This window comes from Symphalangus syndactylus, chromosome 1, assembly GCF_028878055.3.
Source record: "Symphalangus syndactylus isolate Jambi chromosome 1, NHGRI_mSymSyn1-v2.1_pri, whole genome shotgun sequence".
NCBI lineage: Eukaryota > Metazoa > Chordata > Mammalia > Primates > Hylobatidae > Symphalangus > Symphalangus syndactylus.
The window spans coordinates 139,013,554-139,038,758 of record NC_072423.2 but is presented as its reverse complement, the minus strand read 5'-3'; the positions used below and the strand labels follow the sequence as shown (position 1 = coordinate 139,038,758).

General features: G+C 35.2%; 1 protein-coding gene and 1 long non-coding RNA gene across 3 annotated transcripts in view; one reads left to right on the top strand and one right to left on the bottom strand.

Annotated features, from left to right (window-relative positions):
* Positions 1-19,791, top strand: part of LOC129486325 (uncharacterized) — a 46,886-nt gene extending 27,095 nt beyond the window's left edge. Inside the window, exons 3-4 of the long non-coding RNA XR_008658924.2 lie at positions 1,355-9,804; positions 9,846-19,791. This is a non-coding gene — a long non-coding RNA (uncharacterized lncRNA). The remainder of the gene's footprint in view (positions 1-1,354; positions 9,805-9,845) is intronic.
* The window catches only part of ZNF385D (zinc finger protein 385D), a 776,796-nt gene that overhangs the window by 577,040 nt on the left and 174,551 nt on the right, over positions 1-25,205 (bottom strand). The gene's annotated exons all lie outside the window — the stretch shown is intronic.

Genomic DNA, 25,205 nt, shown 5'->3' with positions numbered 1-25,205 from the left:
GTTTGATGTCTGTTACTGGTATGATATAAACCTAGGATTTAAATTAGGGCCAATATTGTGGAATATTAGATATGCTACGTGTTTTGCCTTTGCTTTTTAATTTATTTATTTTTGCTTTAAAGGGGGAGAAACATAACCCAGGAACTATGCCATCACTGGCAAAAGTAGATTAGGATGTGTGTGTTCTGGTGTGACCTAAGTTATTGCTAAATTGTCTCAGAGCTTAGAAGTTTGTCTGTGATCTGAGACATATGTTTGTAATCAGATTTTGCTTTTGTCTCCAGACTAGGCCTGATATTAGTAAGAATTTCCATATGTGTTCTTATTCAATTACTCTTTCATGAGTACAAGACCTTTGTATTATATCTATGTCTCTAGATAGCTCATTGTAAATTTAATCAAATTTACATATTTAAGCAAATTGGCAAATTAACACCTTGAAAAGTCTTCTTGGGGAGCAAGGCTAGATGGCATATGAAAGGCATGTTTAGGTGCTCGGCATTATGACAAATGTTTCCTGCATTAGTGACCTTGACTGTATAAAAATATTCACAAATATTCAACTTTAAAAAAATTTACTTTTCCCAAGAAAAGTAAAAAACATGAAAAAACAAAACATATTTTCTTCATATTAATATCTAAAATTGGAACTTCAAATCTGAAAGCTTATTTGCTCAGTATACAGCTTCCAAAATTCAGGCTCACCAGCTCCAAAAGCCTGCTCAATGGACATGATGACACTTAGCACAATAGAAAATAGTTGTGACTATCTCCAGTACATGCCAATTTTTTTTCAAGGGTGACCCTGACCGAATGATACACAGTTAATAAATCATTTGCCTGTAGAATAGTCTGGGCTGGTTCCTAACATTTTTAAAAAGGAGGATACGGGGGACCATGGGGTATTTTGTTATTGCCCTATATAACTGCACCAAACAGAAGGGGGAAAAAACCCACAAAATTCTGTGCTATTACATTATGTACATTTAACTCCACATGTCACTATTAATCATAACCATATACTATTTCTTCATTAAACAAAACCTTACAGGTAACCTCATTGTAGACATAAGAAAAACTGAGGTGTGAGACTGAGCTTTTTATCTAATATTTGACAGCTAGTCACTAAGCTGAAACCACAACTCAGTTATGCTGGCTCACAATAAGTAAGTTTTCCTCTAACAAATTGTGGGGCTAGTTTTTTACAAAATATGTGTATTTAAAGTTTCATATAAATACAGCTGGAATAAAACTCATGCCTCACTTCATTAAACATTTACTTTCTTACAAGGTTCAAGTATGTTTGTCTCATAGGTCCTTGAAATGGCAAATAATAAAGACTACTACTTTTCAGATATTGTATCTCGGCAGAGATGCTGAAAAAAGAAAGAGAGAAGAATGAGGTTTTTGCAGAAAGATTGGAAGATGAAGAGGAGATAAGTAGAGAAAGAAAGCACCAGGATGGAAAAATATGTGTCTTGCCTTCGCCAAATGAACTTGTGATTCAAAGCATTGTATGAGCATTAGTCACGTATGTTTGCATAGAAAGTAACTATTGCTGTTGTGGTGGCTTTAAAATTCTTTGATACTCCTCTCTTCCAAAGGTATAACCTAATTCTCCCTCTTCTTACTTATGGGCTGGACTCAGTGACTCATTTCTAGGGTACAAAATATGGTAGAAGTGATGTTGCCTGACTTTCAAGACTAGGTCATAAAAGGCATTGTGATAGCTGAGCAAGATAGTGGACTTCCTTTTTACTTCTTTGATCCTTTTCTAGGTTAAGCTAGCTGTATTGCGGGGTTATTAAAGCAGCCTTATAGAGAGGCTCTTGGGGCAAGGAATTAGTAAGGCCTCTTGCCAACAACCAACAGTAACTTTCTTGGCATGTGAACGAGCCACCTTGCAAGTGGATCCTTCAGCCCCAGTCAAGCTTTCAGTTAACTTCAGCCCTGTCCAATAACTTAACTGTAACTTCACAAGAAATCCTGAACTAGAACAACTCAGCTAAGTCACTTTTGAATTCCTGACTCATGGAAAATGTGACATAAATTTTTGTTGCTTTAAGCCACTAAACTTTGGGGAGATTTATTACATAAAAGTAGATAATAATGCAATGTAATAATGTAGATAATGAGTAATAGTAGCGTTGAAGTGAAAAAGTGTCATATGAACTTATAAAACACAACTACTTTTGGAATGAACCACATGAAATTGCTGATTTTGTAGATCACATATCAGCCATATGGCTCAATCTTCCTTTTAAACTTTTATTTTAGGTTTGGGGGTGCATATGAAAATTTTGTTACATAAACACATGTCCCAGGGGTTTGTTGTACACACTATTTCCTCATCCAGCTATTAAGCCCAGTATCCAATAGTTATCTTTTCTGTTCCTCTCCCTCCTCTTTCTTCCCCCCTCGACTAGACCCCAGGGTCTGTTGTTTCCTTCTTTGTCTTCATAAGTTCCTACCATTTGGCTCCCACTTATAAGTGAGAACATGTAATATTTGGTTTTCTGTTCTTGAGTTAGTTTGCTAAGGATAATAGCCTCCAGTTCCATCTATGTTCCTGCAAAAGAGATGATCTAATTCTTTTTTTATGGTTGCATAGCATTCCATGGTATATATGTACCACATTTTCTTTATCCAATCTGTCTTTAATAGGCACTTAGTTTGATTCCATGTCTTTGCTATTGTGAATAGTGCTGTACTGAACATTCACGTGCATGTCTTTATGGTAGAATAATTTCTATTCCCCTGGGTATATATGTAATAATATGACTGCTGGGTTGAATGATAGTTGTACTTTTAGCTCGCTGAGGAATCACTATACTGCTTTCCACAAAGGTTGAAGTAATTTACACTCCCAGCACCAGTGTATAGGTGTTCCCATTTTTCTGCAACCTCACAAGCATCTGCTACTTTTTGACTTTTTAATAATAGCTATTCTGAATGGTATAAGATGGTAACTCATTGTGGTTTTGATTTGCATTTCTCTAATGATCAGTGATGTTGAGATTTTTTTAACATGCTTGTTGGATGGCTGCATGTGTGTCTTCTTTTGAGAAGTGTCTGTTCATGTCTGAACACTTTTAAATGAGGCTATTTGTTTTTCTCTTGCAAATTTTTAAGTTCCTTATAGATGCTGGATGTTAGACCTTTGTCAGATGCATAGTTTTCAAAAATTTCCTCTCATTCTGTAGGTTGTTTTTCCTGTTGATAGATTCTTTTGCTGTGCAGATGCTCTTAACAATTAATTAGATCCCACTTTTCAACTTTTGCTTTTGCTGCAATAGTTTTTGGTGACTTTGCCATAAAATCTTTGCCCATTCCTATGTCCAGGGTGGTATTGCCTAGGTTGTCTTGTAGGGTTTTTAGTTGTGGGTTTTACATTAAAGTATTCAATTCATCTTGAGCTGATTTTTGTGTATGGTGTATGGAACGAGTCCAGCTTCAGTCTTCTGCTTATGGCTAGCCAGTTTTCCCAGCACCATTTATCGAATAAGAAGTCTTTTCACCATTACTTGTTTTTGTCAGCTTTGTTGACAATCAGATGTTCATAGATATGTAGCCTTATTTCTGGGCTTTCTATCCTTTTCCATTGGCCTATGTGCCTGTTTTTGTACTAGTACCATGCTGTTTTGGTTACTGTAGCCTTGTAGTATAGTTTGAAGTCTGGTAATATGATGCCTCCAGCTTTGTTCTTTGTGCTTAGCATTGCCTTGGCTATTTGGGCTCTTCTTTGGTTCCATTTGAATTTTAAAATAGTTTTTTTTTTTTTTTTTAATTCTGTGAAGAACATCACTGGTAGTTTGATACGAATAGCATTGAATTTGTAAATTGCTTTGGGCAGTATAGCCATTTTAATTGTATTGATTCTTCCTATTCATGAGTGTGGGATTCTTCTTCCATTTGTTTGTGTCTTGTGTTATTTCTTTGAGCAATGTTTTGTAATTCCCATTGTAGAGATCTTTCACCTCCCTGGCTAGCTGTATTTCTAGGTTTTCTAGGTATTTTAATCTTTTTATGGAAATTGTAAGTAGAATTGCCTTTCTGATTTGGCTCTTGGTTTGGCTGTTGTTGGTGTCTAGGAATGCTAAGTGAGTTTTGTACACTGACTTTGTATCCTGTAACTTTGCTGAACTTGTTTATCAGTGGGAGGAGCTTTTGGGCTGATGCTATGAGGTTTTCTAGATATAGTATCATGTTTTCTGCAAACAGAAATAGTTTGACTTCCTCTCTTCCTATTTGGAAGCCCTTTATTCCTTTCTCTTGCCTGTTTACTCTGGTTAGGACATCCAATACTGTGCTGAACAAAAGTGGTGAGAGAGAGCATACTTGTCCTGAGCTGGTATTCAAGGGCAATACTGGTAGCTTTTACCTATTCAGTATAATGTTGACCGTGAGTTTGTCATAGATGGCTCTTATTATTTTGAGGTATGTTTCTACTATACCTAGTTTATTTAGAGTTGTTAACATGAAGGGGTGTTGAATTTTATCGAAAGCCTTTTTTTTTGCATCTTTTGAGATAATCATGTGGTTTTTTGTCTTTGGTTCCGTTTTTGTGATGAATCACGTTTATCGATTTGTGTCTGTTGAACCAACTTGCCTTCCAGGGATGAAGCCTACTTGATCATAGTGGATTAGCTTTCTGATGTGCTGCTGAATTTGGTTTGCAAGTATTTTGCTGAGGATTTCTGCATTGATGTTTATCAAGGATATTGGGCTGAAGTTTTCCTTTTTTGTTGTGTCTTTGCCAGGTTTGGGTATCAAGACATTGTTGGACTCATAGAATGAGTTGGGGAGGAGTCCCTCCTCCTCAATTTTTTAGAATAGTTTCTGTAGGAATGGTCATGGTTTAACCTTACATATCAAAGCTCAACCAACTTGTTTCTTACAACTACAATTTTTTAAAATTGTAGCTATAATAAACTGATTTGGACTGGGCTTTGGTCTCCTAGGATGCATTTCTGGAATATGTTTATTATTTTCCAAATTTGCCATTCTCCAAATTATGTAGGAATACAGTTATGATTTTCTGACACAATGCACTGATGCAACAGTTGGAAACTAATTATTTGTGGATTATGGCTTGGTTTAGACATATAAAAGATAATTATTAGCAAATGTTTATCATTCTCTCAAAAGGTATGTCAGTTTTGGACTTGGAACAAATATTCGAATAAATGATGAAACAGGCTTTAAATGTCTTACACAATACTAAATACCAAAAGCTATTTCATTCTTATCCTTGGAAACACTGGATGCATGTTCTTATGACATCATGTTTTCTTTGCACAATAAAAAAAAAGGACAGCCAAACCATCCAGTCTGTAAGTATGTAATTATCTTTGAATATTCTCCTCATTTAAGCACATTAAAATGCTTCAACTGGCCCAGGTTACACAAAATTATATTCTTGATAACTTACTATCTTTTTTGGCACAACCTGTGCCACTTTCACATGTCTGTTGATGGTAAATGTCAAGCTGTTGAGTGAGAATTTATTTCTGTTTCTAATCTCCCTGGAGCTTTCACATGTGTGCCTGATTTAACACAAAGCTTTATGTGTAACATTTCCAGCACCCAAACACAACAATTTCCACCTATCTGTTTTATTTTAGCTTTAAAGACAAATATTAAATGGGAAATAATTTTTAAAAGGTACATTTTACCCTGACTCCAAATGCAAGATTCTGCTATTGTTTCACAGGGACTTTGTCAAATTATCTTTTAAAAAAAATTCTGTGAGGCTATGTCAGATCTCAGCAATGGTTATAGGATGCTTATTTTCTTTGAAAAGAAGAAAATTCCTGATTTGCCAGTGCGATTGCACTGTCATCTTAGGGGTTTATCGGGACCGGCATAAATGTAATACTTTCTTCTTCTCATGATTACATCTAGCAAAGCCCTGGTCAACATCAGTAGTTATTTTGGAGCAGAAAGGAACTCTTCACAAATCCAAAGTTAGAAATCACACTCCATTTTCTATCTTACCAGGGTATGAACTTACCTAACTTCCTAGCAAGAGCTCATAATATTGCCTGGGCCTTTATCAGTGTGATAAGGTTAGAAAAGATCATTGTTTCTATTTCTGCTCATTTCTATTGCTTAAAATTACTTTTAAGAGTTAATATGTATTTCTATTATATAAATATATAATTATCAGTAATTATATTTGTACTTAATATATAATGTATATGCTATAAATTATAACTTTCTCTAAATAATAAATCTGTCTGGCACAGTGATACTAGAAGTAATATATAAAGTTATCAATTGACTCTTAATTTAGTTACAGAAATCTTGAGTCTTTCCCTCACTTTCTTTTTAGAGCACTCAGCCTATTTCTACAACATCTACAGAAAAATTTTATGTGCTGAAACACTCATTGCTAACTCAGATGGGAAAATTCTGAACTTCTTTAACTATTGAAAACTGTATAGCTTGGATTTCCTTGAAAACAGAATGCTACATGAAAGGACAACAAATCTTCTGGCAATAACTCACATTTAACAGGTTGATACAGCAGAGCTATCTTTCTAAACAACAAATGTGTGATCTAATGGCAATACCAACAGTGCACTGTACCAAGAATTAGAATGGTATATCAAAGCTTCTAATTTGCAATGGTTTGTTATGGAGGTATAATTATCTATTTAAAATGTAAAATTCCTTGTACAAAAACATTTGAATAATTATGAAAATGTAAGTAATCCTTTGCAAAAACTAATTATGGTGAGGGAGACTTTCCTTTGCTGTCAGTGTTTTATACATGTGTTTGCTTCCATAAGCAAACTAATTAAAATGTTGCAAGACACGCTGAAATGCTGGCATTTTAGATGGAAAGCAGTTGTACTTCTGGCAAAGATTGTTTCATGTTTCTAAGGAATTTTAAAATTGTAGTTATAATAAACGATTCAGTCAAGCAAACCTAAAACAAGAGCCAAAATCATGCTCTCAGCTTTCAGATCTATAGCCACATGCCACCACAAAGCCGTGAATTTTCTAAGTATAAACTGGAAATAAATCACATTTGTTTTGTTAGCAAACATTTGGGGTATGTATGTGTGTGTTTGATAAAACTGTGGTAATTATGCAGCTAAAATAAGAAAGAACAATTTGGAAGTCATCTTAATATTTTGTGTTATTCCCATTATTTGGAAATCACTGGTCAAATGGTGGGCAAAATGTTTCCACCACAAATAAGAATGCTGTAGCACGACAGCTAATAAGACAAAGAACTGTATTATGGCACCTCTTCAACAGCAAATACTTGTCCTAAGAGCCTCGGAGGTAAAGGGCAGCTGCAGAATGATTATCAGGATTGCTTCAAGCTCCAGATTGCATTTGGAACATGACATGTCCATCCTCTTCACTGTTGGGTCAATCAGTCATGCTTTGGGCAAGATTTATTGAGGTCGTCACTTTTACCAGTCACAGTGGTAAGAAGTAGAATTTCAGTGATATATGAGTGAGTTATAGTGCATACCTGCATGGATTTTACACTCCAATCTTTTTAAAAGACAGTATTTTGATGAATTATGCACTCCAGGGCCAGACCACCTGGGCTTAAATCTTGGCTTATCTACTAACTATCTGTCTGAATTTAGGCTAGCTAACTAATCTCTTTAGCATGCTCATCTGTGGAATGAGAATAACAGTCCTGCCTTATGTAGTTGCTGTGAGAATTAAATGAGTTAACCTATGTGTAAATACATAATGCCCAGAAATCAGTACATTATATTGTTATTAGCTACCATTTTTACCTCCACTCTAACCAAGCAATACCATAAATATTGCCAAACAGACAACGCAATATCTAATTCCACAGAAGATAGATGTCCAGTAGAAATCAAAGATCAGAAAAGCCCCTAGAAGGTAACTAGTAGCTGCGGGTATCTGAAAGCCTTCACTATTTGTTCTGCAGGCAAAACATACAAACACATTCTGGCTATTATCTATGTTAAACAAGATAGAAGACATACAAATAATAGATGACAGCAGCTGGAGGAGGTAGAATAACCGTTTCTGTGAGTTAGAAGTAAAATAGCAGTTTCAAATTATATTATCATCATCCATCACAGCTATCATGTATTCAACTCTTCCCGTGGTGCAAGTTACTAAGCTCTTTAAATGTTACCCCAATCAACCCATTTTCCATAGGAAGAGGATGAAATAGTTTAAATCACTTTCCCAGGCTATATTAATAGTTTGTGATGAAGATATGACAAGAATGGTCTCTCTGAAGCTAAAGTTCGATTATACTATTTTGCATTCCATGTAATATGATGACCATGTTCCCAAGTCATTACATTTTCTTCACAAACATGTTTTTAAATAGCTTTAAAGTGTTCTAGTCTATGGCTGTTTCATAATTGATTTACTCTCTTCTGTCTTGTTAAATATTTATGTTGTTTCTAGTCCCTTAGATATTTTGAATTATTTGCAATAAAAATCTTCATGTGTAAATCTTAGTATGCATAGCTGATGAGTTTCATAGTATAAATTCCAAGCAGCGAAGTCACTGGGCTAACGGATTTGAACATTTCTAATTACCAAATTGTACAAATTGCCAAATCACCCACAGGAATAGTATAGGAATTTTCTCTCATTTCAGAAATTTTTGAGCTTGCTCATTTAACTGCATCCTTGCCAATCCTGAATCTGATCTAAAAGTTTTCTTATCAACATGCCAGATACACAAATCTCCTATAGATTTAATTTGTATTTTTATTTCCACTGTGGTACTTAGGGAAAAGATATCACCTATGGAAAACAAAGCATGTGAATAATACTTTGACATTCATATCTGTCTCTGTCAGCCTCCTCCTTGCATGCAAATTTTGGTTTTCCCTTAACAGAATGTTACAAAACTCCAAGCCCAAGTTTAATTGTAACACTATTTGGGAAGTTTCCTTGTTTAAGAAAAGTTTCTTATCTTCCCTCATCTCTGCACATGCCATTTTGTGATAATTTACTTCATTGTGGTAAAATTACTGATTGTCTCTCTCTGGTCTCTCCTAAGTAATAAGCTACTGGAAAACAAATAATCTTATGATTTGTTGGATCTGTAGGATCCAACCAAAGTAGTGAAAAGTCTCATAAGCACATTTAACTATCACTTCCCACAAAAACATACTGATTCTAGATTTTAATCAATTTTTCGCTGTTTGATTAAACTATGCATTAATTCATCATTAATAATGTAGTTGATTAGGTACTTCGGAACACTTTAAAAACATGAATAAAAACATCTAGTGGAATTACTTTGTTCTAAAAGAGCTAAATCTTGAGAAAATGAAAATTAAGTTTTGCTGGGAATCACAATGCAACGTTCCTTCCTACTAATACAAAAACATTCCTGCAGACCATCTGAAGCAGAGAAAAAAAATGGCTTCCAGTGGGACACTGTCAAGACCACATATAGCATCCTTATTCATACATAACGGTTCAGTGTTTCTGCCATGGTTATACCACATGGTTATACCACAGCTGAAAAATGAGTAACATCTCCTTTTTGTATAATTTCTGCTTTTTTCCAATGCCAAACCAATTCATCATGTCTCCTCAATTAAGTTACTGGATATTAAGGTGCCCACCTGCTAAGCTGCTCTGCCTCACGAGTACCTAATCTGGAGTTGGCTTCTCCTTTCCAAGACCCTTCTAAGAATCATTCAGCATAAGCCCAAACCTACACAAAGTCCCTTCACAAACTTTCCTACTGAGATCCTTCTAAATTCTCTTACTGGGATATGGTTTTCCTTGCTGCAGCAAGCTAAACAAACCAAACTTTGACTACAGGTGTGTTCCAGCAAGCTAAACAAACCAAACTTTGACTACAGGTGTGTTCCTGGACATCTGGTAGGCTTAGGTGTTAATTGGGTCATTAAACACATATAGATCTACATACTGTTTTTACTTAAACAGCATTCATCAACAAATTGGAGATATGATACAGGGAAAGTGATAAGTTGAGATTATGCTAAAGTGTTAATCCTGGAAACCTTATCTATTATACTTTTTAATTTTACTCACTGAATTCTTTAGTTCCAGAATTTAAAGGTTTTAAAAATCATATCTATCTTTGTTGAATTTCTTGTTCAGATCATGAGTTGTTTTTCTGAATTATTTCTGTTGTTTATCTGTATTCTATTGTATCTCACTGAGCTTTTTTATGATCACCATTTTACATTTTTTTAGGCATTTCATAGGTTTCTCTTTCATTGGAATCTGTTCCTTCAGAGATGTTATGTTAGCTTGCTTTTTCATGTTTCTTGTGTCCTTACTTTGATATCTGCATATCTGATGTAAGTCACTTCTCCCAATTTTCTGGACTGGCTTTTATACGGAAAGACTTCTTACTATAGATGTATCCATAGTGCTGATTGTGTAGGGTGCTTTAGCTTTGATTTTTGGATGGGCATGGTAGTATAGTCTCAGTATGATTTCTTCAGCTGTAATATACATCAATAGTTTCTATGATTTCCTCAGTTCCTTAGGCTGTAGTTGTTAGTGGAGGTGGTGGCGAGGCTTGGCTATGTATAGGTACTTTAGATCAGCTGGTCATTGGGCACTAGTGGCAACAGCAGTGGGCTGGGTGTGTAAACACTTGAGCCCTCAGATGGCATACATGTGCAGTGACGTTAGTGGGTCCAGGTAGGCCAATCCTCTTGCCTCCAGGCAACTTTCTTGGTGCCAGCAGTGACAGCAATGGGCCAAATAAGTGGATAGGTCCTCAGGCCCCTGGGCAGTGTGCATGACGTCATTTATATCAGTAGCATCAATAAGCCAAACTTCAGGCCCCTAGGCAACAACACAGAGGTGCCAGCAGTGGGTTGGGCAGGCCAGACCTCAGGCCTCCAGGTAGCATATGTGGTAGGGGCCAATGGTATAGGTGTGTGAGGCTGGCTGAGAAGGCATGCATAGGTGCCAGTGGCAACAGGCCATGTGGGTCAATTCCTAGGCCCCCATCAATGCACACAGGCACTGGTAAGGGAGCACCTGGTGGGGAAGGGCTGTCCTCCAGACCCCCGAGTGTGAACATGGGCACAGGCTACCGTGAGTGAGGCCAGTTTATCCCCAGGATCTCAGATGACACGCTTGGGCACTGGCAGGCTAAGCTGACCCATCTCCAGGCCCCCTGAAGGTGTGCACAGGTGTAGGTGGCAATGAGTGAGGTGGGTCAATCCCCAGGTCCCTGGGTGATGTGCATGAGTGCTGGTGTCAGTGATGAGTGGGCAGGTCTTTCTTCAGGTCCTCTAATGGTACATGTGAGTGCCAGATGTGGTGGGTGAGACAAGTCCATCCCCATACCCCCAAATGACATGCTCAAGCAGTGGTAGTTACAGTGGTAGGCAGGAGTGGCTTGTCCTCAGCTTCCAGAATGGTACCCAAGAGGACCATTCTCCAGATTGCCAGAAGGCACATTCAGGTGCAAAGAGCCCCTACTGCTCTTTGGTAGGGAGATTTTGCTCTCAGTGTCAGCAGCGCCAGGCAAACAGAAGCTCTAGTGGGGATACACTTTGGTTCTCTTTGTCCTAGGGGCAGCTTTCCCAGTGTGCTGCATTGCCTATACCTTGGGGTGTAGGATACTGTGTGGGCTAGAGTGCCGGGGACCTGGCTGCACCACTGGGTCTAGGTGACATTGTGATGCTGCAGCCCTTTGGGTAGACACAGGGGAATGTAAGCAAAGCTCAGGGATGTGCAGGCGCAGGGGCTGTTGTGCCCCAGGGTAGGATATAATCTGGTGGGCTGGCCTCTCAAAATGGAGCTGTGCTATAGCTACTTGGGACTCAGCGTGTGGGTGGGACCCAGTGCAAACTACCTCTCTGGAATAATGCCATCATGTGGACTCCCAGCAGCTTCCTTTACTAGTCTCAGGGTCCACAAGCATCAAGGGACTCTTCCGTGGCTGCGATGGCAGGAGTCAATGGAGGGAATGTGGACTGCTGGGTATACTTCATTTACCTTTTCCCCGCAGTGCAGTTTCTCCTGGCTCCAAGTGACCCTGACCAGGATGGCCGCTTTATTTCCTTCATTTTCCATGTCTCAGAGGCTCCCTGTCACTTCTCGGCTAAATTTCAGTGTTCTCTCTCAGAGGCTCTATTCAAAGTGTGGTTGTCTACTTACTGTTTTGGTCCTTTGTGGAAGAAATAAATGCCGGGTGCCATCTAGTCACCTCTCCTGAAACTCACATTTTGATAGAATAATCTATTATTCTATTAGTTTAATGAGTGAGCACTCACTGTCACACATTTATTTCTCACAGATGTTTCAGTCTGGTTAGCATAGTTGCAGTTGTTCAGACTTAAACTTACATAAAATTTTTAAAAATCACTTCTCATTCAAAAGCATTTTATATTGGAAAGTGTAATTTTCGTTGCCAAGAATAGGAACCCGCCTAAAACTTTTAAATACTATCTTAACCTTAGTTATGAAGATGTCTATTCCATCAAAGGATAAGAAGGATTAGCACATTCATTCATATTTCTATTGGAAAAAAAGAAGTAATTAATTTATTGCTTCTCTGTCCAAGTAATTAAGCAATAACTTATTCTGGCATCCTTGTCAACTGATAGCAATTGAGTTTGTTTCCAAACCACAAATATAAATATAAACCAAATCTATTTTAGCTTTTTGAGAGATTAAACCAATGTTATTTAAACTTTATTTCTTAATGAAACCATCAAAGGAACAGCTTTAAAAAAAACTAATTTTTTTCAATAGCAAAGACTTGGAACCAACCCAAATGTCCAACAATGATAGACTGGATTAAGAAAATATAGCACATATAAACCATGGAATACTATGCAGCCATAAAAAAGGGTGAGATCATGTCCTTTGTAGGGACATGGATGGAGCTAGAAACCATCATTCTCAGCAAACTACTGCAAGGACAAAAGATGAAGAAAAACTATGTGATATATGTGACACCATAAAATGACTAAATATTCTCATTCTGGGCATCACAGAAGGAGAAGAGATGGGTGAAGGCAAAGAGAAACTATTTTAAAAAATAACAGCTAACAGGTTCTTAAGTTTGGAAGAGATACACACATCCAGACACAAGAAACTCAAAAATCCCCAAATAGATTCAACCCAAAAAGGTCTTATCTAGGCCAGGTGTGGTGGCTCATGCCTGTAATTCCAGCACTTCGAGAGGCTGAGACAGGCAGATCACGAGATTAGGAGATTGAGACCATCCTGGCTAACACAGTGAAACCCCGTCTCTACTCAAAATACAAAAAATTAGCCCGGTGTGGTGGTGGGTGCCTGTAGTCCCAGCTACTCAGGAGGCTGAGGCAGGAGAATGACGTGAACCTGGGGGGCGGAGCTTGCAGTGAGTGGAGATCACACCGCCACACTCCAGCCTGGGAGACAGAGCGAGACTCCATCTCAAAAAACAAACAGACAAACAAACAAACAAAAAAACAACAAGAAAAGGCCTTATGTAAGGCACATTGTAGTTAAACTGTCAAAGTGACCTCTGGTCGTCCTCACTGCTACACTCCCACCAGTGCCATGACAGTTTACAAATGCCATGGCAATGTCAGGAAGTTACCCTATACGGTCTAAAAAGGGGAGGCATGAATAATCCACCCCTTGTTTAGTGTAACATCAAGAAATAATATGCCCATAGAAATGGGCAACCAGCAGCCTTTGGGGGTTGCTCTGTCTATGGAGTACCCATTATTTTATTCCTTTACTTTCTTAATAAACTTGCTTTCACTTTGAAAAAATAATCAAAGACAAAGAATTCTAGAAACAGCAAGGGAAAAGCATCAAGTCACATGTAAAAGAACCTCCAACAGACTAATAGCAGATTAATAGCAGAAACCTTACAGGCCAGGAGAGAATGGGATAATAAATTCAAAGCGCTGAAAGAAGAAAAAAAAACTTATTAATTAAGAATAGTATACTTAGGAAATCTAACCTTGAAAAATTAAAAGTGAGTCTTTCCCAGACAAGCAAAAACTGAGAGAATTCATTACAATTAGACCAATCCTAAAAGAAATATTTAAGAGATTTTTTTTTTTTTTTACATCAGGAAGTGTAAGGAAAATTATCTGCCATCATAAAAATATAAAATAAAATAAAATTCACTTGCAGAGCAAACAAATTAGTAAGATTAAGGAATCAAAGGTTACCAAATGTTATATAAAATCAATGAACTGCAATGAAAAACAATAAGAGAGGAAAAAAGGAACAAAAGGTATACAAAATAACCAGAAAGCAATTAACAAAAGGATAGGAATAAGTCGTCACCTACCAAGAATAGTCTTGAATATAAACAGACTAAATTCCCTACTTAAAAGATATAGATTAGCTGAAAGGATTTTTTTTTTAAGCAACAATATGCTGCCTACAAGAAACTCACCTCACTGGTAGACACATATAGACTGAAAGTGAAGAAATGGAGAAAGATACTCTGTGCAAACGGAAACCAAAAACAAGCAGGAGTATACTGGCATCAGATAAAACAAACTTTAACTCAAAAACAGTAAAAAGAGACAAAGAAGTTCATTATATAATAATAAAGAGATCAATTCATCAAGAGGATATAACAATTGTAAATATGTATGTACCCAATACCAAAGCAGCCAGATTTATAAAACAAATACTACTGGATATAAAGAGAGAAGTAGAGTCCAATTTCAATTTTAGTTGGGTACTTCAATACTCCACTCTCAGCACTAGACAGAAAATCAACAAAGAAACATTGGATTTAAACTGCACATTACACCAAATGGATCTAACATTTACAGAACATTTCCTCCAGCAGCTGCAGAATACACATTCTTCTCATTAGCATAGGAAACATTCTTTAGGATAAACCATATGTTAGGACACAAAATAAGTCTCAATTTAAAAAAAATCTAAATCCTATAAAGTATTTTTTCAGACCACATTAGAAAACAAAGGACACTTGAAAACTCTATAAATAAATGAAAATTAAACATATTCCTGAATGACTATTGTGTCAAAAAAGAAATTTTTAAATATCAAAAAAATTATTGAAACAAATGAAAATGGAAATATAACATACTAAAACCTATGTAATACAGCAAAAGCAGTAAGAGGGAAGTTTATCACAGTAAATGGCTATATCAAAGAAGGAGATTTCAAATAAACAATCTTGTAACAATGTAGCTCAAGGTACTAGAAAAATAAGAGCAAACGAAACTCAAAATTAGGAAAAGGAAATAAATAATACAAATTAGAGCAGAACTAAACAAAATAAAGACTTAAAAAACACACACAAAGATAATGAAATGAAAAGTTGATTTTCAGAAAAGATAAATAAACTTAATGCACTGCTAGCTCAACTAACCAATACCACAAAAGACCCAAATCAATAAAATCAAAATTTAAAAAAGAGTCATTACAACTGATATCACAGAAATACGAAGAATCATTAGAGGATATGATGAACAAGTACATGCTAACAAATTGGAAAACTTAGAGCAAACGGATAAATTCCTGGACTCACACAACCTACCACAATTGGAGCAGGAATGAACAAACCAATATCAAGAAGCAAGATTGAACTGGTAATAAAAAGTCTTCCAAAAAAGAAAATTCTAGGACTAAACAGCTTTACTGCTGACCTCTACCAAACTGTTAAATAAGAACTAACAAAAACTCTTCTCAATCTATTCCAAAAATTGAAGAGAAGGGAATTCTTTCTAACTCATTTTATGAGGCCAGCAGTACCCTGATATCAAAACCAGACAAAGGCACAACAACAACTACAACAACCAAATTCTGCACATCAATATCCTTAATGAACATAGACACAAAAATCTTCAGCAAAATACTAGCAAACTGAATTCAGCCACACTTCAAAAAGATAATACACCAGGATCAAGTGATATTTATCCCAGGGTTGCAAGATTTGTTCAACATACACAAATCAAGAAACATGATACATTACATTAACAGAATGAAGAACAAAGCCATATGATTACCTCAACAGATGCAGAAAAATTCAACATTCCTTCATGATAAAATGTCTCAACAAATTAGGCATATAAGAAACATATCTCAACATAATAAAGGTCATATATGACTAACTCACAGCTAATATGCTGAATGGGGAAAAGCTGGAAGCCTTTCCTCTAAGAACTGGAATAAGAAAAGGATGCCCACACTTACCACTCTTACTCAGCGTGGTACTAGAAGTCCTAGCCAGAGTAAGACAAAGAAAAGGCATTCAGATTGGAAAAGAACTCAAATTGTCCTTCTTTGCGGATGACATAATATTACATATTAAAAACAAAATCTAAATATTCCACCCAAATCTCTTAGAACTGACAAATGAATTCAGCTAACTTGCAGGATACAAAATCAACATACAGAAATCAATAGCTTTTCTATATATCAATAATGAACTAGCCAAAACAGATATAAATACCACAATTTCATTTACAAGAGCTGCAAAAAAGCATAATTCCTATGAATAAATTTAATCAGGAGGTAAAAGACCTCTACAAGGAAAGCAGCAAAACATTCATGAAAGAAATTAAAGAGGACACTAACAAATGGAAAGACATCTTATGCTCATGGATTGGTAGAATTACTATTTTTAAGAAAGACCATAGTACCAAAGGTATTCTCTATACTCGATGCAATCTTTTTCAAAATACCAATGTTTTTTACAGAAATAAAAAAAAAAAAAAAACCTAAAATTTGGCCAGGTGCTGTAGTTCACCCCTGTAATGTCAGTACTTTTGGAGGCCAAGTTGAGTGGATCACTTGAGGCCAGATGTTCAAGCCAAGCCGAGCCAACATGATGAAACTATGTCTCTACTAAAAATACAAAAATTAGCCAGGCATGATGGCAGGCACCTGTAATCTCAGCTACTCAGGAGGCTGAGGTGGGAGAATTGCTTGAACCTAGGAGGCAGAGGCTGCAGTGAATCGAGATTGTGCACTGCACTCCAGCCTGGGCAACAAAGCAAGACTCCATCTCAAAGAAAAAAAAAAATAAAAAAGAAAAAATCCTAAAATTCAAATAGAACCACAAAAGACCCCAAATAGTCAAAGCAATCCTGAGTGAAAAGAACAAAGCTGGAGGCATTATACTACCTGACTTCAAAATATACTATAAAACTATAGTAACTAAAACAGTACAGTATGGTGTTGATATAAAAACAGACACATAAACTAACGGAACAAAAGAGAGAACCCAGAAATAAATCCACATATTTATAGCCAACTGATTTTCAACAAAGGCACTAAGAATGCCTGTTGGGGATAGGATACCCTGTTCAATAAACAGTACTGGGAAAGCTGGATGTCCATAGGCAGAAGATCCCTATCTCTCAGCATATTCAAAAGGCAACTCAAATTTAAATACTTAAATGTAAGACTCAATACTACAAAATTAGAAAAAAACATAGGGGAAATGCTGCAGGACATTGGTCTAGGCAAAGGTATTATGGCCTAGACTTCAAAAGCACAAGCAACAAAAACAAAAATAGACAAATGAGATTATACTAAACTAAAAAGCTTTTGCACAACAAGAGAAACAATCAAGAGTAAAGAGACAACCTGTGGAATGGGAGAAAATGTTTGCAAATTATTCATCTGACAAAAGGCAAATGTTCAGAATACAAGCTGGGAGCTCCTTAGGGCAAACCTGCCTCCCATTCTATTCCTAAAAATGAAGGAATAGAAGCTGTGAAGATAAAAATGTTACATACCTCCCTCACAAGGAATTTCCTTGTGGACAAAGGACAGACAGAACTCAAAGTTATCCTTCTGCTCACTGAGATAAATGCATATCTGATTGCCTCCTTTGGAAAGGCTTATCAGAAACTCAAAAGAATGCAACCTTTTGTCCTTATCTACCTATTGCCTGGAAGCCCCTTCCCTGTTTTAAGTTGTCCCGCCTTTCAGGACAGAACCAATGTACATCTCACATATATTGATTGATGTCTCATGTCTCCCTAAAATGTATAAAACCAAGCTGTGCCTTGACCACTTTGGGCACACATCATCAGGACTTCCTGAGGCTGTGTCACAGATGGGTATCCTTAGCTTTGGCAAAATAAACTTCCTAAATTGACTGAGACCTGCCTTAGATATTTGGGGTTAATACAAGGAACTCAAACCACTCAGCAGCAAAAAAAAAAAAAAAAAAAAAAAAAAAGCAGATAATCCCATTAAAAAGTGGGCAAAGAATGTGAATAGACATTTCTCAAAAGAAGACATACAAATGGCCCACAGGTACCTGAAAAAACGTTCAACATCACTATACACTACAGAAATACAAATTAAAACCACAATGAGATAGCATCTTATCCTAGTTAGAATGGCTATTATTAAAAAGACCAAAAAAATAACAAATTCTGACAAGGATGTAGATTAAAGGGAACTCTTATACACTGTCAGTGGAAACACAAATTAACACAGCCATTATGGAAAACAGTGTGGAGTTTTCTCAAAAAACTAAAAATAGAATAAGGGAAATCTATTGTTCAATAGTGTAGCAGGGTAACTATTGTTAACAACAATGTATTATATATTTTTAAATAGCTATAAGAAAAGATTCGAAATATTTTCAACACAAATAAATGTTAGAGGTGATAGATATCCTAAATACCCTGATTGGACCATTGCACAATTACGCACGTATCAAAATAGCACATGTATCCCATAAGTATGTATAATTATTATATATCAATAAGAATTAAAATGAAATATTCGCACCTCATTATATTCTCGCACCTCATTATACCCACTTAAGGAACTGTCCTCTTTAAGCTCCCCTTTGAAAATAAAGCATAGTAAAGGAAGGATCCATTACACAACCTTTAGAATCCTAAGTGTGAAATATTAAGTGATATTAGTTTACTGAAAATCCTTATGTCTTTGTTCTAATAGGCATTTGTAGAAACGTGAATGAGCTTCAGAGTATTTAAAAGGAACAGGAAAATATAGATACTAAAGGTCATTATTTTTGAGTCTGTCTTCATCTCTAAGCACTATTCACAGATATTTAAAGTTCTGAAAGTTTTCTTTTTCCCTCTCTCTCTCTCTCACTCTTGAATGTGTTTTTCGAGCTTTGACTATAAACGTAAAAAGAAAGAATAGCAGCTTTTATGTATTTAAATACAGTCCAAGGTAGTCACTCACCTCCTGGTTCTAATTTCATATGATGATCTGGGCTTAGATCACTCTTCAACCTTTAGATAAGTTTTTAAAAACAGAGGCAAAATGAACACATTTTAGATAAACCTATGCAGTTTTAACTTTTGAGAAGAGGAGGGAAAGGAACTTAACTACTTAGTGAACCTGTGGTAAGACAAATTGTCATCCTTGTTGATCTCCATTACGAAAAAGTCAATTGCAAATGGTTTTGTATTTCCTAGTTGTACAAAAATCTGGGTCTGTGTTTCTACATGTTTTTCAACTAATAAAAAGCTTGTAAAATTAGAAATGTTCATGACATGCTATTTCAAATTTATAACTCTGGGAAAATACAGGTGTTTCCAGAAATGATTTTGAAGTGATCTTTTATGATTATATACAAATGACTTGGTATAATTATCTCCTTTTGATTATAGTAATAAATGAAGAATAGGAAAAGATAGGAAAGATAAAAAGTCGAATCACAGATGGAAAATGGACAATAAAGTATCAAAAAGTTCATTACAGAAAGAAGAGAAAGTAGGAATAAATTGGAAAAGAAAATAGAAGAGATATTAAGAAATAATGCCTTTATTTTTGGCAATACAGCATATTAGATTTGCTGAAAAGCTTTTTTTGTGAAAACAATAAAAATTGGATAAAATATAATAAACGTCTCTTGAAATATATAAATGAGCTTATAAGAAATAAAACGAAAAACAAAAAGGGAACACATGGATAAAAAAGAGTGATAAGTAGAAACTGATACAAAACCAACAGAGAGACATCAGAAACCAAGAGAATTGTGTTTTATAAGTCATTCAAGGTTTGGTAAGAAGTTCTGAGTTTGTGAGGAAAAAAAAGTCATTTAATAGAGACATCATGGCCTTAGGCCTAGGGAAGGTGTCAAACTGGTGATATTATCAATTTGATATAGCATTAGATTCAATATTAGTTTTTCAAAACTCTCACTTATTAATATTTTTGAAAAGGCAAACTGTTTGTATGTTTAAAAAAAATCTACACCAAAAAGTATTCTTAGAGAAGTTTCAATCTCATCCATACCCCTTCTACTCCATTTTCATCCATACCTATTAATAACCATCGTCCTTAGTGTTCGGTTCATCTCTCCTACATTTTCTTTTGCAAAAATAAGCAATGCTCTACTAAATCTTAATATTTTTAAATCAACATTATATCTTGGAAATCAATTCATAAGTGTTTATAAAGATCTCATACATTCTTTTTAACATCTGAATAACAGTCTTGCATAAGTCTACCATACCATTCAAATCAGATTTTTATGGATATTTATTTAGTTTGTTTTCCAAATTTGCAATTTCTAATAACTTTGGATGAATAACCTTGTGTAAAAGTTGTTTAGTATGTGTGGAGGTGTATCCTCAGGGTATGTGGCTATAAATGGCATTCATTGTTGGCTTCATGGGAAATGCTTACGTAATTTTGAAAAATATTGCCAAATTCCTCCTGAGAGGGGTTCTGCATGCCTATAAGCAATGTATGAAAGTAGGGATTTCTTCACAGTTTTGTCAGGAGATAGTGCTGCCTATCTTTTCAATCTTTGCTAATCTGATAAGTGAGAAATGATAATTCAGTACAGTTTTAGTTTACATTTTTAAAAATTATGTTAATAATCATCACTTGTATAAGAGCCACTTTTATGTTTTATCTGAACTGCCTATTGATATGATTATATATAATTTTCTCCTAGTTTTTAATGTTTTAATATAATTTACATAGTTTTTGTTAATACAAAAGCTTTCTTTTTATAATTTGTATGTAGTAAAATTTATCAATCTTTATCACCTCTGAATTTTGAATTTTGTTCATGTTTTCTCATACCTATGTACAAATGAGCTGAGCCATCTTTTATTCTAGAACCTGTATAGTTTCTTTATATTTGGATCTCTGATGCATCTGAACTTTATTATTCCAGAGTTTGATGAGAAGTAGAATCTAATTTTATTTTTTACATAATGATTTAGTTGACCCTTTATTATTTATTTATTTTTTAAACCATCTTTATTTAGATGGGTGTTGGAACTGAAGCTCCGCATAAAATTCAGAACTTCTAAGTGCTACACTTTCAAAATAAGGTAGACTGGGAAAATATACACTTGGCATCAAAGGGAGATGACAAGGAAATATGCTTTTACTGGCCAGGGTTTTGTGAAAAATACTTACTAGAACAAAAGGCAAAGTTCAACAGATTTAAACAATCGCTTTCATACAGGCCATGTTTTTCTAACCACAATGCAATCAAGTTGGGAAGCAATAACAAAACACAACTGAAAACTGAAAAACTGTGTGAATATTTTTACACAGACTTCGAGTAACAGCGATTAAAATAGAGAAATGTATAGAACCAAACAATTATAAAAATACTGCAAGTCAAGACAAATGGTAATTAGCTAAATCAAAGCATATGAACAATTGTAAATGTAAATACTGCTTTTAGGAAACAAGAAAGTCTGAAAATTAATGAGAGACATGTCTAACATAGGAAGGCAGATTAAAACCACAGAATAAATCAAAAGAATATGGAAGGAAGAAAATTAAAAAACAACAGGAATCAAAGAAACAGAAACATTACAAAGTCATACAAGTCCTAGTGTTGGGTAACAAGGGAGGAATTATACACAGGATAAGGGCCAGCTTGGTCAAACCACTTTAGAGAGCACATTGTAATATCTAATTTACTTAAAAACACACATATCCTCAAACCTAGCAATATCCAGTAATCCTATTTTAGGTATACAGCCTATTAAAATTCTGTGTAAAAAATGTGATTCCAGTAATGTTTGAAACAGAGAAAAATTATAATGAATATCCATATCCATCAACAGGAGAATAAACAAATCAATTTTGGTAAAGATATACTATGGACTATTATGTATTATAAATATTTTTGAAAAAATAGATTTGGCCGGGGGAGGTGGCTCACGCCTGTAATCCCAGCATTTTGGGAGGCCAGGTCGGGCAGATCACGAGGTCAGGAGATCGAGACCATCCTGGCTAACACGGTGAAACCCTGTCTCTACTAAAAATACAAAAAACTAGCCGGGCGTGGTGGCAGGCGCCTATAATCTCAGCTACTCGGGAGGCTGAGTCAGGAGAACGGTATGAACCCGGGAGGTGGAGCTGGCAGTGAGGCAAGATTGTGCAACTGCACTCTAACCTGGGCAACAGAGTGAGACTCCATCTCAAAAAAAAAAAAAAAAAAAAGATTCAATGAGAAATCAAGGTGCAGAAGGATGTGTCAAATATGACATTTATAAAATTTAAAATATACAAGTTGAATATTAAATTATGAAATTTATAAATACCAAAATCTGGATAGTAGTCACTTCTGGCTGATAAAGAGTCAGAGAATTTTAAATTGATAGTCAAGGGTCATCAGCAGCATTTGTAACGTTTTATTTCTTAAGAGTAGATATAAATATATAGATTTGTGTTATAAGCCATAAGTTCATAAAAATACAAAATTTTTAAAATTACAAAACAAAATAAAGGAAATGAAAAATATGAAAAAAATGATAGGAATAGCAACAGTAGGAAGGACATAAAAAGGGCATAAAGGAAATTGAGGAAAATTGGTAAACACAGTCACTTCTGAACTGTTATCAAAATCCCACAATTAAGCTAACCATCTGCCTGACTGCATTTGACCTAAGTAGCCTATTAAAGGAAGAAAAAAAAACTATAAGATTCCAAGATGAGAAGATTTCATTTAATAAAAATATGAAAAAAGTATATGTTTTAAAAAGCAGCTCGTATGACAAAACAGGATGAGCATGAAAGGCAGAAGCATGAAACGTGGAATGATCAGGGGCCATTTTAGTACTTGTTGCTATAAGCACCGATGTCACAAGACTTGGAATATTTAGGAAATTTACTAAAGTGGGGCAAATCAAAATTCACAAGTGTTCTATACACATAATTCACTAACAGAATCATTTCTGCCTTATCAAGAAACAAGTATTATCTCCAGGATGAATTATTTACTCCCAATACCAGTTCGCCTCTAAATGTTGGAGTTTATTGAGGACAAAAAGATAAATCAAGACACACCTACTGACTTTCCTCTATCTAGGCTCAGACTTGCACCGTTTTCAGTATAGAGACTGCAAGTCCAATATGACACAGTTGAGATAACTACATTTAAAGCCTAGAAAGCCAGTCTAAGACTCTTTTGATTGTCTCTGAATGGACATGAGGTTCCAATCCCTTTTCAGTCTAGAGACTGCAAGTCCAACATGACACAGTTGAGATAACTACATTTAAAGCCTAGAAAGCCAGTCTAAGACTCTTTTGATTGTCTCTGAATGGACACGAGGTTGCAATGTAGGACTAAACTGGATTCCAGACTCACCTCGCTCAGAGCCGGAAGAGAACCAGGTGAACTTTTTCTTTCCAGATGTATCACTATTTCCTCATAAGAATTTAACAATTTCTAAACTTCTGTATGAATAATTATTTTGACAGATGTTGCTTTAGGTTGTTTATATTTTGAAAAGGGAAATTAATGTAAGGAGAACTATTTCAATAAATTGTGTCTGCAATTTTTTTCTTTCCCTTTTTTCTCCCATCCTCCCACCACTCACCCTCATTGAAAATATCATCTATTCAGAACCAAAGATACATGAATACATGAATAAAATCCTGGATAGACTATTTCAATGGATCATAACTGAAAAGGTTTTATTGCCAATATAACTCATTAAAGACATGATACATGGATTTCTGCAAAATTTGTTAATGAATCATCCCCAAATTGTTTCCAGAAGCATAATAATTTCTTAGAGCTTGATTTATTTTTGTATATAACTACAGTAATTTATGAGAAAATTCCACTGTGTTTATTGTTTCTAAAATATGTATATGTAAGCAAAAAAGCCACCAATGAGAGAAATTTATGGAAATAAATACAAACTATGGATAGATTGTTATTTTAAAATATCTAAAATATTGAAGAGCAGTATTCTTATTTTAGAAAAAAAAGATCATGCTTATTTTCCATCAGAGCTTTATCTTTCCTTCAAAACATATCTATCATTAAAATAGTGGTAAACTGTCCCAAGAGTGAACCCAATACTGAGTTATTATTCATTTCTCCACACTGATGAGTTTGGCAGATTAAGCTCAAGGCAAGAAGAGAACAACTCTTACTATTACGATATTTAATGGACATATGGAAAAGAGAAACATAGTAATACAGTTTGATATTCCTTAGAAATTTTTCATTTTGATGCATAAAATAACGTTGTGGTTTATCTGAAGAAAATTTTGTAATCTAAATAATAGTAAATTAGGAAACTTGTATTAATAAGTATGGTTATAAATATCAAATGATATAATAAAAGCTATAATTTATGTAACAATCATTTAATATTTACAATTCTTTGAGGAAGGTAGGAAATTATCATTATCCCATTTAAGTTAGTGAGATACATAGTGAAATTGTATCTTACCTAAGATCACATTTTTGGTAAGCTGCAGGGCTGAAATTCCAATGGGTATCTATCTAACTGTAAAGACTATAATCATGCTACTATGATACATTCTACATACTGCATATAGTAGCACCAACAAATAAAACATTTCAATAAAAGGGCCTCAGCAGGCAACAGGTTTTCTTCTTCCCTCCCTTCTTTTCTTCTTTGACTTCTTTCAAGTATTGTGTTTCCAGAACCACATAACATAATCAGTACATATACATGATATTGTCAGATAGGGAATTATATCAACTTTGTACAAGGGTTCCTAATATGGGAACCATAGGTAGGCTCCAGGGAGCCCACCACCTTTCTGGAACAATTAGTAATTGGAGTTTTCATTTTTTTCTGGGGCAAAGAAGTCCATTACTTCAACCCCACATTCTTGAGAGGATATATGACACACCTCTTCATTGACATTTTAAGAACTATTGCATAATGTCTTATATTTACAAGCTAAAATTGAAATACATAGCTCTTTTTGAACTTTGTTCAACTATGGAGTCTACTAACAACTAAGATAAAATGTTTGGTCGATCCTAAGGACATAAC